Source organism: Mastomys coucha, unplaced genomic scaffold (genome assembly GCF_008632895.1).
Source record: "Mastomys coucha isolate ucsf_1 unplaced genomic scaffold, UCSF_Mcou_1 pScaffold13, whole genome shotgun sequence".
In the NCBI taxonomy this organism is placed as follows: Eukaryota; Metazoa; Chordata; class Mammalia; order Rodentia; family Muridae; genus Mastomys; species Mastomys coucha.
The window spans coordinates 35,016,376-35,030,480 of NW_022196895.1; positions in this window are offsets into that span (position 1 = coordinate 35,016,376).

The following is a 14,105-nucleotide window of genomic DNA, read 5'->3' on the forward strand; positions in this document are numbered from 1 at the left end:
CTGTTTCAGTCTCTGGAGTAGCATACTCTAGATTACAAGCATAAGCATAAGACTCCTGTCTTTAAACTCCCATCTTATTAATATTTATTTATTTGTTTATTTATTTTCTTTGTTTTTGACAGGGTATTGATGTATAAGGCAATTCTCCTGCCTCTGCTCTCCTAGTTTTAAATGATATTTTCATGTTTCCTAGACCCCAACAGACATTGTTATGTTGTATCTTTGTACTTCATTTCTTTAATCTGTTATCTTCAATCATTTTGCTTTTCCACAAAGAACCCCCTTTAGGTTTTGTGCTAGTAAAAGTTTCTGAAACTATATTAATTTCTTTTTAATTATTAGAGCCTATTCTCACAGAGGGGGGTAAAATTCTAGGTGATAGCTAGTTTCTTTCATCACCTGAGTTGTTTAAATTTCGCTAATTTCTACTTTCCTGGTTTCTGTCTGTTAAAGCAAGGGTAGCTATCTGTAACTCCTTTTTCTATTTCTGTTTGGTTTTATCTACTTGACTGTAATGTACTTGAATTTGGCTTTAAAAAAAACTGTGTCCTGGGACTGGAGAGATGGCTCAGCGGTTAAGAGCACTGACTGCTCTTCCAAAGGTCCTGAGTTCAAATCCCAGCAACCACATGGTGGCTTACAACCATCTGTAATGAGATCTGATGCCCTCTTTTGGTGCATGTGAAGACAGACAGCTACAGTGTACTTCTAATGAATGAATGAATGAATGAATGAATGAATGAATGAACGAATCTTTAAAAAAAAAACCCAAAACTTAAAAAAAAAAAATGTGTCCTGCGTCTGGTGCCCTGGGCTTCCAGAATGTGTCATGTGATGCCTTTGGACACTATTGACAGCACTTCTGTCAGTTTCTCTCCATCTGTTGGTGCCTTCTTGTTCTCCCTCACTTCCCTAATCTGAGTTTTCATCTTTCTGTGTCTTTGCTTCCCTGTAGCAGCTTTACATCATGTTATTAGTTTGTGTTTTCTCTTGACATTTTCTTTTGGCCTACGCCTCCTTCCTAGTTTACCAAGTCTCCCTTCAGCTGGGCCTCATTTGTTAGTTACCTGTGTTCAGTGGCTTTCTTTTGTTGTGGTTGTTTTTTTGAGACAGGGTCTCTGTATGTAACCCTGGCTGGCATGGAACATACCGATCTCGAATCACAGAGACCCATCTTCCTCTGCCGTCATACTCAGCTAAAGTTTTGTGGGTATATTTTTCAGTTCTGAAATTTCCATTTGGTTAGTCTAACAAATTATCTTTTTATAAATTTTCAGTTCTCTATTTCTTATCTTGTATTTTATCTCATCTAGTAAACACATTATGAAGTTCTTGACATTTGTTTTGTGAGTGTTGATGTCTGTTTATCTGTGCGGGCACATGCATGCCACTAAGCATGTATGGAGGGAGTCAGAGGATGGCTTGAGCAAGTCAGTTATGTCCTTCCACCATGTGGGTTCCAGGAATCGAACTCAAGTCATCAGGGCTTGGCGGTAAGCATCCTTACTCACTGAACCATCTCACTCACCCATTCATAGTTATTTTTAAAATCTTTTCTGCTAACTCCAAAGTCCTGTAGTTCTCTGGGACTTTTTCTATTAAGAGTTGTTTCTGCTGACTCATGCTGTTTTATTTCCATGTGTCCTTGGTTAATTTTATGTATGCTGAAATTGTATGTGAAAATTGTTAGTAGAAGTAATGAGAGGATGTTAGAGGATGTGATTATATTCTCTGGGGAGTATTTACGTCGCTTCTGCAAGGCACCTGGGAGCCCTAGCAGTCTGGATCATTCTAATTTGACGAATTAAGTTAATTGGATGTTGGCTGAGGCTCTGCAAAGCCCATCTGCTTCCAATCCATCTAGCTCTAAGGTACAAACCTTTGATGGTTCTGGCCCAAGACTGGAGGTTACAGGCACTCTCTCATTTGGTGGAACCTGCATTCCTGCTTTTCTCCATGGAGGCATGCTGAGCTGCTGCCTGACTGCTCACTTCCTATTTTTTTCTTTTTTTTCCAGAAGGGGTGGATGTCCCATCCACTGAGCTTGCCTCCCTGGATGCCAGCATTCCCCAGATCCTAATCTGATGGTTCTTTGTCATCTGTACGCTTTCGGGAAGATTTCATTTTCAGTTTTTCTGATTTTCTCATTGCTGCCAGCGAGCAGAAACACAGGTCTGAAGTTTTTAGTCGGCCATCACCAGATCATAGGGGATGTAGATCAAGATGCAGCCGTATGCCCATGTGGCTGCACCTGTGGCAGCTGCGGCAGCTGTGGCTGCCGGGGTTCGGTGTGGTCCTGGTAGGCATGAGGGCCTTGTATTGCCAGCTTGGAAGTACAAGAAACAGAAAAGGACACACAAGCTTTTAAAAGGCAACATCCCCAAATCGGTACTGGTTAAAATGAAAACAAAACCTAAAAAAGCCCCTCTCAGGTCAAGTACAATGATGGTCCATACCTATCAAGTCAGCGCTTAGTAGACAGAAGGAAGAGGGTACTGTGTGCAAGGCCAACCCAGCTTACACAGTGAGACCCTCTCTCCAATCAACAATAACACAACAACAAAATATCACCCAACCAAAAGAGACCAGAAAAACACTTGGGTCCATACCTATCCCAAGACTCCAACTTAAAATATGAGAACCAGCAGGGGATGGTGGTACATGCCTTTATTCCCAGTACTCGGGAGGTAGAGGCAGGCAGATCTATGTGAGTTTGAGACCAGTCTGGTCTCCAAAGCAAGTTCCAGGACAGCCAGGGCTACACCGAAAAACCGTGTCTCAATTGATAAATAATAAATAAGTAAGATTAAATATGTGAACTATAAACTAAGTTGCAGGTTGCAGGGAGAAATGTGGGCAAGTGAAATGTCTTCCTATTAAATTCTAGCCTCCCGGTAGTTGGGGATGTCTTGAGTAAACACCAGCCCCCCCAACCCCCATGCAAAGCATAGTTTTTAAGTTAATTTATGTCTTTACTGAAATCTCTTTAAAATGCCAAAGGGTCAGGGGGTGGATTCCATTCATAACACCAGCAGCATTTCTGAAAAATCCTCCTCTCTTGTCTCTCTCTCAAACCCTCCTAATGATAGCCTAGCATCTATTCCGCCTCCTGAATCTGTCTGTGAAATTCCCACCCATTAATTCAGCACCCCCTGGCTCTGTCTCCCTTATCCTCTCCCTGGCCTTCTGACCTCAACTTATTTCTTCAGAAGAGAGCCTCTTTTTAGGTGGCCCACCCTCAAGCCATCCCACCCACAGAATGGCATCTTTCAAAGATCCCTTCCCAAGTTCCCATATTTTGCTGGAGAAATGTACTAGAATTTAGCTGGAGGAAACTAAGCCCTCCCTCGCAGGAAATGGGGTTGGTGACACTGTTGTAAATACTCTAGAATGCCTGCTTTTTCCTGTCCCACAGCTATGACATCTGGGTTGGTACCATGTTTGATAAAATTTCATAGGAGGGAGAATCCATTTCTAAGAAGTTTTGGAACCAAGGGGAGCGCTCAGGGGCTGCCATGCCCCCTCTCTCCTTCTTTTAATTGATAGGTCAAGGTCTCCCCCTCCCCCCAAAATCATCACACCCTCCCCCAGCCAGGCCAAACGGGGAGGGGAGGGTGACTCCAAGAAAAACCAAGCCCAATTTTTCCCTGACATATCTAATAATAGCAAGTTGGCAAAGCGCGTCACAGCATACAAAGTATTTGATAAAAATAACGTCTGTTCAGCTTGGCAGTCAAGCTGGAGGAGCATGAAAAATGTAATTTATTTCTTCCTTGTGTGTTTCTCATCCTAGAAGGCCCATCCTGTGTCTCTTCTTAATTATAGATATTTCGCATGTTGTCTTCTGTGGTCACAATGGTTTCTTCTCCCAAGGACTGATGGAGAACGTTTCCAGGCAAGGGAGGCATAGACAAGGGCTGGTTCTTTACTCCCCCCCCCCAAGGGTGCAATGCCAGAGCCTCCCATGCTATCAAATGAGCCCAGTGGGGATCTAGGAGATGGTATTTTCAATAGAAACAGGATGTGGTACTGTCTCATGAGGTGGGGGGCAGTTAGCCAATGACAGGGTGTTCCCTTTTCCTCACTGGGTCAACCAGTATGTCCGAGAGTCCTTGAAATTAGAAAGTCAGCTTGTACGGCCTGTAGCTCTTCAGAGGGGGTCCTGGCTCCTTAAAGCAGCAATTTTCAACTCAACCTGTGGGTTGTGACCCCTTTGGGGTTTGCATGTCAGACATTTGCATTATAATTCATAACGGTAGCAAAATTATAGTTATGAAGTTGCAACAAAAAAATCTTCTGGTTGAGGGTCACAACATGAGGAGCTGTATTAAAGGGCCACAGCATTAGAAAGGCTGAGAACCACTGCATTAAAGGCTCACTCTCGGGGGGGGGGGGTTCATTTTGCACACTAGAATGAGGCTAAACGGTCTGGGGGAACCCCACATGACTCAGTTTGGAGTCCATTGGTAGATGGTTGAGTTTAGTTATGGTGAAATATATGTGGCAAAGTTAAGACTTTAACTATTTTTAAGCATATGTTCACAAGATTGTGCAACCATTGCGGTCCTCCATCTCCACAAATCTTTCACCATAGTGGACTGAAGCTTCCTCCCTGTAGACAGTAACTGCCCAGTCTTCCAAGCCCCTTAGCTGTAGGCAGCCACATTACCCTTTGATCCCTCTGGGTGGTCAGCAAAATGGAGTGGGGCAGTATTTAGCCTTCTGTGTCTGGCTTATTTCTCTTAACATGATGTCTTCAAAGTTCACCCGTGTGGCAGCATGTGACAGAATTTCCTTCCTTTTAAAGGCTGAGTAGATTCCATCTACCTGTTCGCTGTAATGAATAATTATGAACAAGTAATAATAATTAGTAATAAATAATGAATAATACATTGCAACAAATGTTCATACCCACTCCTCCCCCTTCCTTTCCTCCATTCCCTCTCCTTCCTTCCCTCTCATGTCTCTGCCAGTTGTTATCTGGGAAATCTTAGACAAATTTCTTTTTTTTTTTCTTCCCATCCTCTCCTGCTTCCTGGCCCTGGCATTCCCCTACACTGGGGCATAGAACCTTCACAGGACCAAGGGCCTCTCCTCCCATTGATGACCGACTTGGCCATCCTCTGCTACACATGCAGCTGGAGCCATGAGTCCCACCATGTGTACTCTTTGGTTGGAGTTTTAGTCCCTGGGAGCTCTGAGGGTACTAGTTAGTTCATATTGTTGTTCGTCCTAAGGGGCTACAAACCCTTCAGCTCCTTGGGTTCTTTCTCTAGCTCCTTCATTGGGAACCCTGTGCTCAGTCCAATGGATGGCTGTGAGCCTCTACTTCTGTATTAGTTGGACACTGGCAGAGCCTCTCAGGAGACAGCTATATCAGGCTCCTATCAGCCAGCACTTGCTGGCATCCACAATGGTTTAGACAAACTTCTTAAACTTGGGATCTCTTTAACCTGGACTCTAGCAGGGCAATTGCTGCATGCCTCCCTGACAGGCCTACGGAAAGGAGTAATGCATGTCTGGTGCTGAGCACAGCGTACAGCTCCCAGGGAGCATCTTGTAATCATTCGCTCTCGTTACTGATTTTTTTTTCTTAAGTTGAGCATAGAATCCATCTTGATTTTTAAAATTACATTTATTTGTTTTCATTGGGGATGGGCAGCATCTATGTGCCATAGCCCATGTATGGAGGCCGGAGGACAACTGGTGGGAGTCAGTTCTCTCCTTCCAGGGATTAGACTCAGGTTGCCAAGCTCAGTGGCAAGTGCCTTTACCCACTGAGCCACCTTATCAGCCCTGCCATCATTTTAATACCTGTAAAATTTGAATGATGAAACATAGTAAGTCTTAAAGACTTCTCATTGGGCAAGAATGTCAAAGCTGTAGCATCATTAATATGCCATTTACTTCACCCAACGCACATCAAATGGGCACCTAGCCCCTCTTCTGCAGATCCTTGCCAGTGGTGAGCATCTCCAGTTTTCTGGTTCTTTTGTCAGGCAGATAACAATTTCAAGGTTGGCTTACCTTGTTAAGGGAAAAGGCAAGCACATTAAACAGCAGGTTGTTTTCACAGTGACCACGAGGGGGCAGCCTCAACTCAGCCATTGAGTATCTGCGCCACATACCACCGGAGGGCTTTGAAAGGGAAAGCCGTGCGATGATTGGCTTCAATAGTGAGGGGAGTGTGAGGAGACAGCCACTTTTCTTCTGTAGATCACCAAGTGATAGACTTTGAGGATTTAAGTAGACCCCATCCTTGCAGCGTAGAGTCAAGTCGCTCGAAGTGTGGTCCCAATAGCAGCAGTATTACCATCACCATCCAGCCACCAGTAGCTTAAAGAATCAAATTCTTAGACCCCTCAGTATCCAGGGATCTCTTGCTCTGGGTCCAGTGATCTCTGGTTCTGTTGTTTACTGTTTGGACTTTGTTACTGTTTAGGAGCCAGAGTCTCCAGACATAGCTCAAACTGTCCTTGAACATATCTTTCTGACTCAGCAGTCTAACAGTTGAATTTATAGGTGTGTCCCACCCTGACCCCAACTTGGACACATACCATTTTTATATATTTGAGACAGGGTATTGTTTGGTAGCTCAGGCTCACCTGGAACAGGCAGTGATGCCCCTGCCTCTGCCTCTGCCATTATAAGCTTGTGTCACCAATTTTCAGTTAAAACAATTTATTTATTTTTATTAAAAAATATAAGATTTTGCTACATAATCCAGGCTGGCCTTGAACTCACAACAATCCTCCTGCCTCAGGTTCTGGAGTGTTGGGATTACAGGAGTGAGCCCCACACCTGCGATCTCTGTTTCCATGGCTGTTCCCCATCCCCCGTGAGGGTTAAAGTAGGCTCAAGGTCTAAAAACCTCTGCTCTCTAGTCAAGGACTCCTTCCTGCATGTTTACTGGTGATGAAACCATGTTGGTATTTGATCTGTTTACACTTCTGCCAGGAGGTGAAATAGGAGAGTGAGCCCTCATCCTCTAGGTTAACATCTTCGAGTCATTTACCTGAGGACACCCAAGGATGCTAAAGTCAGTCATTCTGCACCCGTGAGTCTCAGGATTCTCTGCTGGACCAGGGCCTGAGGCAAAACACAAAGCACCCAGCTGTCCTTTTTATGGGCTCCAATGCACTGTGGAAACATCCATCTGAAAGACCAGAGGGGAACAGGGCTGGGAGGAGGGGTGAAAGGAGGGCTGGGAGCAGGGATGGGAGCAGGTGTCAGCATGAGCCAGAGGATAGGAAGAATAGAACCTGCTTGAGACTGAGTGGAGAGGGGGAAATGGGGATGGTGCTAAGGGTGCCTGGAGGTAAGGGCCAACTCTTTTGAGCATCTAGACAGGCTATAGGGAAGGACCCGCAGTGGGAGTGTTTGCTGTCTGTGGGATGAATGGATATGTTGGAGGAGAAGGCACGGTTCAGCAGAGCCAGTCACTCAAAGGCGAGGCTGTCTGGCAGGCCGCTCTGACTCTTGTTAGTTGTGGGATGAGCCACAGGCAAGTGTGACCACAGATCCTGCACTTGGATGGGCCATAATTTGCCTGCGGGCTTGTCTGCATGCCGGCTAATCTTGTGCTTGTTCCTGCGGCTTATATCACGGCTCCTGGTGCAGACAGCTCCTCTGGCAGAGCACTCTCTCCTAGGCAGCTGCAGCAGTGTGGCACCTGGCAAGGAGGAGCCCATCTGGTTGGCAGGATGTTGCTACACAGGATGCATGGCCGCCACAGTGGCTACTGGGTGGCTAGAAGAGATGGCTGCTGCCAAATGCATTGCCTCTTCGTGATTAACTAAGAGCAGACCAAACCCCATCTGGGAGGGGACAGGGGACAGGAGGAGGCTGGTTATTTTCACTCAGGATTCCTCCCTGTGCAGGGGCGGGACTGGGAGAGGAAGGAGAGAGTCTATAAAGTGATGAAGCATGTCCTCTCCATTGCTGTGGGCCTTTCTTAACTGTTGGACCATATGGGGTGTTTTGTTTTGTGAGTGTGTTTGTATATGTTGGGTATACATGTATGTATTCATTCTCATGTGAGTGAGCACGTGTATGGATAGATACCAGACTGGAGATTGATGCCCAGTGTCTTCCTTAGTCACTCTCCACTGAGCTAGATAATGTACAGTCAGTGTTCTGTCCACTGAACCTTTTCCTCAGCCATATACAAGGAGGGTTCCCCCAGGGTTTCTGTGCTAGGTATGTGTGTGGGTGTCCAGGCAGTGATGATAAGAATCTAAGAAGAGCCGGGTGGTGGTGGCGCATACCTATAATCCCAGCACTTGGGAGACAGAGGCAGGTAGATTTTTGAGTTCGAGGCCAGCCTGGTCTACAGAGTGAGTTCCAGGACAGGCAGAGCTACACAGAGAAACCCTGTCTTGAAAAAAAAAAAAAAAAAGAATCCAAGAAGAAGGAGACAATCAAAAGCAAAAGTTGAGCTGAATTCTTTTTTGTTTTCAGAAACAAATTCTGCAGCAGTGGAGCCCAGTTATCTGTGTGCCAGATTTCCCTGGGAACTATAGCACACTCAGGGCAATGCACTCAGGATTGGCAAGCATGTGGTGGTGCTCCCCAAACTCTTGGCACCAGGGCACCTCAATTTATAACAGGGCAGAACCTCATAATCTCATTGCAAGTTGAAGATTATTAGTCAAAACTGTATTTGTACCTAAGCTACTGAATACCCCGGACTTGGCCACACATTATAGGCAGTGGTGGTTATTTGCTTCAAGTAACTCCCCACCCCCTGAGAGTCATGGCTCACTTCTGCTACCCAACATCACAAGAATGACACACTGTGTTTTACTGCCTATCAATACTATTAGCCAGGTCTATAGACTGATTTCACATAGTGTGGTCTTAGCCTGCCTGTATCCAGGCACCTATAGTAGTTGTTACAGATGCAGGATCCTTGACCCTTGACCCTACCCTAGACCTTCTAAACAAAGAACTCTAGAGGGTAAACAGCCTTACTTAATTACTTTTTTTTTTTTTTGAGACAATGGTTTCTATCCCAGGGTAGCTCCTATCCTTCTTCTGATCTAACTTCCCAACTGATAGGATTATAGGTATGGATGCCATGCTCAGGGCTTTCTGCATGCATGGCAGCCAGAGAGCAAACAGCCATAGACAGGTAGAACGCCTAGACATGCTTTTAGCATTGCTTCATAACATTTCAAAATTTGCAACAGCTAACAGTGATATAGACATTCTGGAGAAAAGGAATAGAAACAACGGGGAGGGATGAAGGATGCAAAAATCAAGAAGTGTTGTACAGCAGAGCTCCACCCTGCAGCCCCAGCAGCTTCATTTTAAACAGGCGACCTTCAGCAGAGGTGCAGTTTGGGAGTCACTACCAATCTGATCCTGACGTACTGTGACACGTGGAAAGCTGTGGCTCTTAAGCTCAGATTTCTCCCTCGTAGACCCTGATCTTTCTTCCAGACTCAGCCACTCTTCAGGAGCCAAGCCGAGTGTCAGCCAACGTGAGACAAAGAAGCAAAGAAAGTAGGAACGTGACGTTATTTGAGGCCATCTTGAGTCTGAGGCCAAGAACTTGGGGTGGAAAAACACAGGGTTCCTCACCTGGATGCTCACTCGGCCTTGAGGCTGAACGGAGTGTGTGAGAAGACTAAAAATGTTCTTCGTGGAGAGGCTGGTTGGAGTCCTAGCCGCAAAACAGCTAAGACTCTATTCCTCCGCCGGCTTGGCTTCCCACTTCCCATGGCAGTCTGGACCTGTGCCTATGGTGTAGGAAGCTGCAATCCCTAAGGACCCCCAGCTTGACCTCCCCACAGCTTCAACCCCCAGGTTCCAAGCTCTGAGGGAGCAGACGGTACAGCCTTTATGCCCGTGAGGTAGCTCAGTGTGGCTTTGCTTTTAGTCCTATGGAACCTTCCCTGTGGAGGAAAGAACAGTGCTGTTCTCTAGGGACCCAGCCTGGAGGACAATGCCGGCTCTGTTCCTGTGGTTCCTGGCATCCAGGCAGTTAACCCAGAAACCTTCCCTATGCCCTTCAGGGCAGGCAAATTTTAAAGTACTCCCTTCAACTTTGGCCCAACATATTACAGGCTAAGAGGACGCAGCTGCTTCCCCACTACTTTTCCATGCCCTGTGACCGTGAGGTCCTCCTCTGAAGCTAATGATCTCTGGGACAATTTGTAGAGCTTCAGAATTCCCCTAGAGACTCCCTGAGACAAGAGAAATCTGTGTTCACTTAACAAGACGGCAATGGATTTATACTCTTAGCCCCCACCACCACCACCACTACCACAACCCATGGCAGCCACAGAAGACCAGAAACCTCCCTACACATAGTTTTCACCTTGTTCAATAACATTTAAGAAAGCTAAGATAGCTAACAGAAATGTAGACCGTCCCAGGAAAAGGAATAGAAACAAAGGAAGTAAAACTAACAGAATAAGCAGAATACTTGTGCATAAATTCCCTGGTACGCCTACCAAAGGCAGCACGCAGATTTAGTTTGAGATCTTTTTTTTCTTTCAAGAAAAAGATGCACTCAGTATTAAAGACAACCTGGATGAAACTCAGCTCCTTCACCCTTTCCTGTATTACTGAAAGGTCAGTTTATCGAGCACTGCCCTAGGCACAAAGAGATAGACAGACAAGAGGATGTCAAGTATCTGTCTTCACGGAGCGGAGTCTCTAGCAGGGAGTTGGGAGGGGTGTGGGTGGGTTTGGGGAGGGTAGGTAGGGTGTGGGGGTTGAGGGTATAGGGTATGGGGGGGTCGAGGGAGGATTGGGACAGAAACAATATACAAGCAATGAAATCCTTAACGACTCTATGTGGGAGATGAGAAGTGCTAAAAAGCAAGATGAAAGGGCATACCCTGGCACAGAGAATGGCCCTGATCATTTTAAATAGAGTCACTGGGACATGTGCCCTCAGGGAGGGACAACCTTTGAACACCAAGCTGCTGGGTGAGGAAGTGAGCCACCGGATGTGTGGGAGAGAAGTGTTTTAGCATGGGGACAAAGCCATAGAGCATGCCAGGAACCTCCAGGGGGCCAGAGTGGTCTCAGCAGAGGGATCTGGACTGGGAGGAAGGGGTAAAGAAGCCTGGGTGCCCCCTGGAGTTGTGTAGCATCCTGCACTGGACAGGGTGAGGTCAGAGAACAGGGGCAATGGATGGCCTGTAGAGAACAATAGCATTGCTGAGGCCAGGCAGTGTGGTGTGCACTTGTGGAGTCCCAACGATTGGGAGCTGAGGCAGGAGGATGAGGACTTCAAGGCCAGCTTTGGATACGTAGGGAATTAGAAGAAAGGCTTTGGGGACTAGGGTGTAGGTAGGAGTGCTAGTTTGTTCAGGCTGCTCTAGTAACCAGCACAAACTGGGTGGCTGGCACAGCAGTGGATAGATGGCCAGATGCAGGTCTTCTTGCGTTTGGCTTTTTTCCCCTTTTCAAGTTTGTTGCTTTCCTGGTAGTGCAGGGGAGGAACCTGGGACTGTGATCATGCTAGACAAGCTTTCTGTCACTGAGACATACCCCAACTCCTTTTTGTTTTTCGTTTACATCTATTGATGTGTCTACACGTGCGTAGGAGGGCCAGAGAACATATGGGGACCAGGAATCCAACGCAGGTCAATCTGGTTTGGCATCAAGTGCTTCTACCTCCTGAGCTAGTTCCCACCCGTCCTTGATTTTTAACGACAGCCTTCTTGCATGTCCTTACATTATTTTTTTCCATGTGTACACCACATGTCTTCTTTGTGTCCCTTGGTATCTCCTAAAGGCACCGTTCAGATAGCTTCAGAGGCCACCCTGATGGCCTCTGATATCACATTCAGTCATAGAGGCACTTTAGATTAGAAATGAAATGCATTAAGTCCTGGGGAATAAAGTTTGACCCATAAGAAGGCAATGGTAGGGGCCAGGGAGCTGGCTCAGTGGATAAGGAATTTTTTTGTATGAGTGTGAGGACTGGGGTTCAGATTCCCAGTTCCCACATAAATGCCAGACAGGTGCATTGGCCAGCCTGTCATCCCAGTGCACAACGTTCTTAAAGTCCACTGATGAACATCAGTGATCCATCCCTTTCTGTGGCTGAATAGTATCCCACTGCATCTGGTTCTTCAGTTTTATCACTCAGTGGTCCTTTAAGAAGTTTCCAGTTAAAGCTGCTGTGAATGCTTAAGAACAAGTTACTGTGTGAGTGTGTGTGTTTTGTTCTCTTAGGAGAGGGATGTCGGGTCACAGGTACTTTGACACTCTCAGAAAGAGACAACCACTTAACAGCTGTATCATTTCACAGTCTCATCAACACATGAGCATTCTGGTTTCTTCTGATGATCAACAGGATTTGCTATACATTCCAGCTACTGAATGGGAAGTGGAAATCTTATTGTGGTTTTGGTTGCTTTTCCCCAGTGAGTAAGGCTTTTGAACATTTCTCATTTTTCTTGATGGTCACATGTATCTCTACTTTGGAGGAAATAGCTATTTAAATTACCTGCCTATTTTTCTCCCTTGGGTCTCGTGTCTAGGACTGAGTAGCAAAGGTTTCTCATGTACTCTTGATAGAAGTCCTTAGCTGATACTGGACTTCCAAACATTTCTTCCTGTTCCTTGGGTTGTCTTTTCTTTCTTGATTGTATCTGGTATAGCATAGAGCTTTTAGTTTTGATGACTGCCCATATAAATTTGAGAGTATTAAGCATCTCCACATTATTTTAAGTTACAAGAATCTACAAGACTCTTTAACCCGGGGTCTCTTTAAAGAAGGAATTGAACTATCCAAGAGTTGAGCCCAAGGTTGCTTATTATTCAGGGGTCTAGATATGGGGAGATAGCAACAAAGGAGCCAGGGAGGGGTCTGCGGCCTCTTCCTCTTCTGTTTTAGGGTACTCATCTCTTTCCAGCATACCTACAGAAAACCCACAGTCCCCGTATGTTTGTCGGGAAGTATACTTCTGACCCTCTGTTTTAATTCTCTCTCCTTCAAGGCCATGCAAGCTCTCAGGTCCTTGTTTATTCCGGTGTGGAATGCTGGCCTGTTGAGTCAGACCCCTGGGAAGCAGATACCACGAAGGTGCCAGAGATTTATTGGCTATGACTTCTGGGAAAGATGAAGAGGTCAAGAGGCAGAGGTGAAGGAGACGCTTCAGACTTCATGGATGGGAGAAGAAGAAGGAAAGAGGGTTGCAGGAAGAGTTTTAGACTGCAGCGCAGATCTGAGAACCTACCGACACCTTCTTCAGGGGCTTGCCCCGGAAGCAGTCCACACTGGCTAGAAAATGACCTAGCCTTATAATTTCTGAGGTTATCAATCTTTGGCTGGGAGATGTTTGGGGAGTGAGTGGTCTTAGCATGAACACTGAGGTTGAGTATCAAGATGCTGTAGTTGGACACTGTTGGCAAATTGCAGTTCTCAGGGAAGATTGTCCCATAGAGGGACACTGAGTGATGGATCCCCATGCCTTCAACAGCCCAACTTCATGCTGACAACTTGACTCATTCCTATACACTCAGCTCCTCTACAGCTTCATTGGTTTCTGTTGGGGGGGGGGGGGTGAACATTAGAAGGAAGTCAGAACCAATTGCAAGCTGGGGAGACAGCTCAGCTAGGAAAGTGCCTGGCATGCTAACAGAGAACCCTAGTTTGGTCCCTAGGACCCTCCTAGAAAATTCAGGGAGAGATCCTGTCTGAGAGACAGTACCCAAGATGCATCTCTGGTGTTCACAGGCTTACACACACACACACACACACACACACACACACACACACACACACACACCCACACACACACAGAGCAGGGACTAATTACATCCATTAGGGCAACAATAGCCATCGATCAGTTCTTATCTCCCTCTTCTCTATCCACTTACAATTCCTTTCGCCTTTAGTTATCCCTTCTGCAGATCTTTGTGGTGTACCTGTGATGAAACACCACAGCCAAAAGCATCCTGGGGAGGAACTGGTTTATTTCACTCCCAGCTCCATATAGCAGTTCCTCATAGAAAGAAGTCAGGACAGGGCAGGAACCTGGAGACAGGTGCTGATGCAGAGGCCATGGAGGGGTGCTACTTACTGGCTTGCTCTCTGGGACTTGCTCAGCCTGCTTTCATTATAGAAGCAATACCAT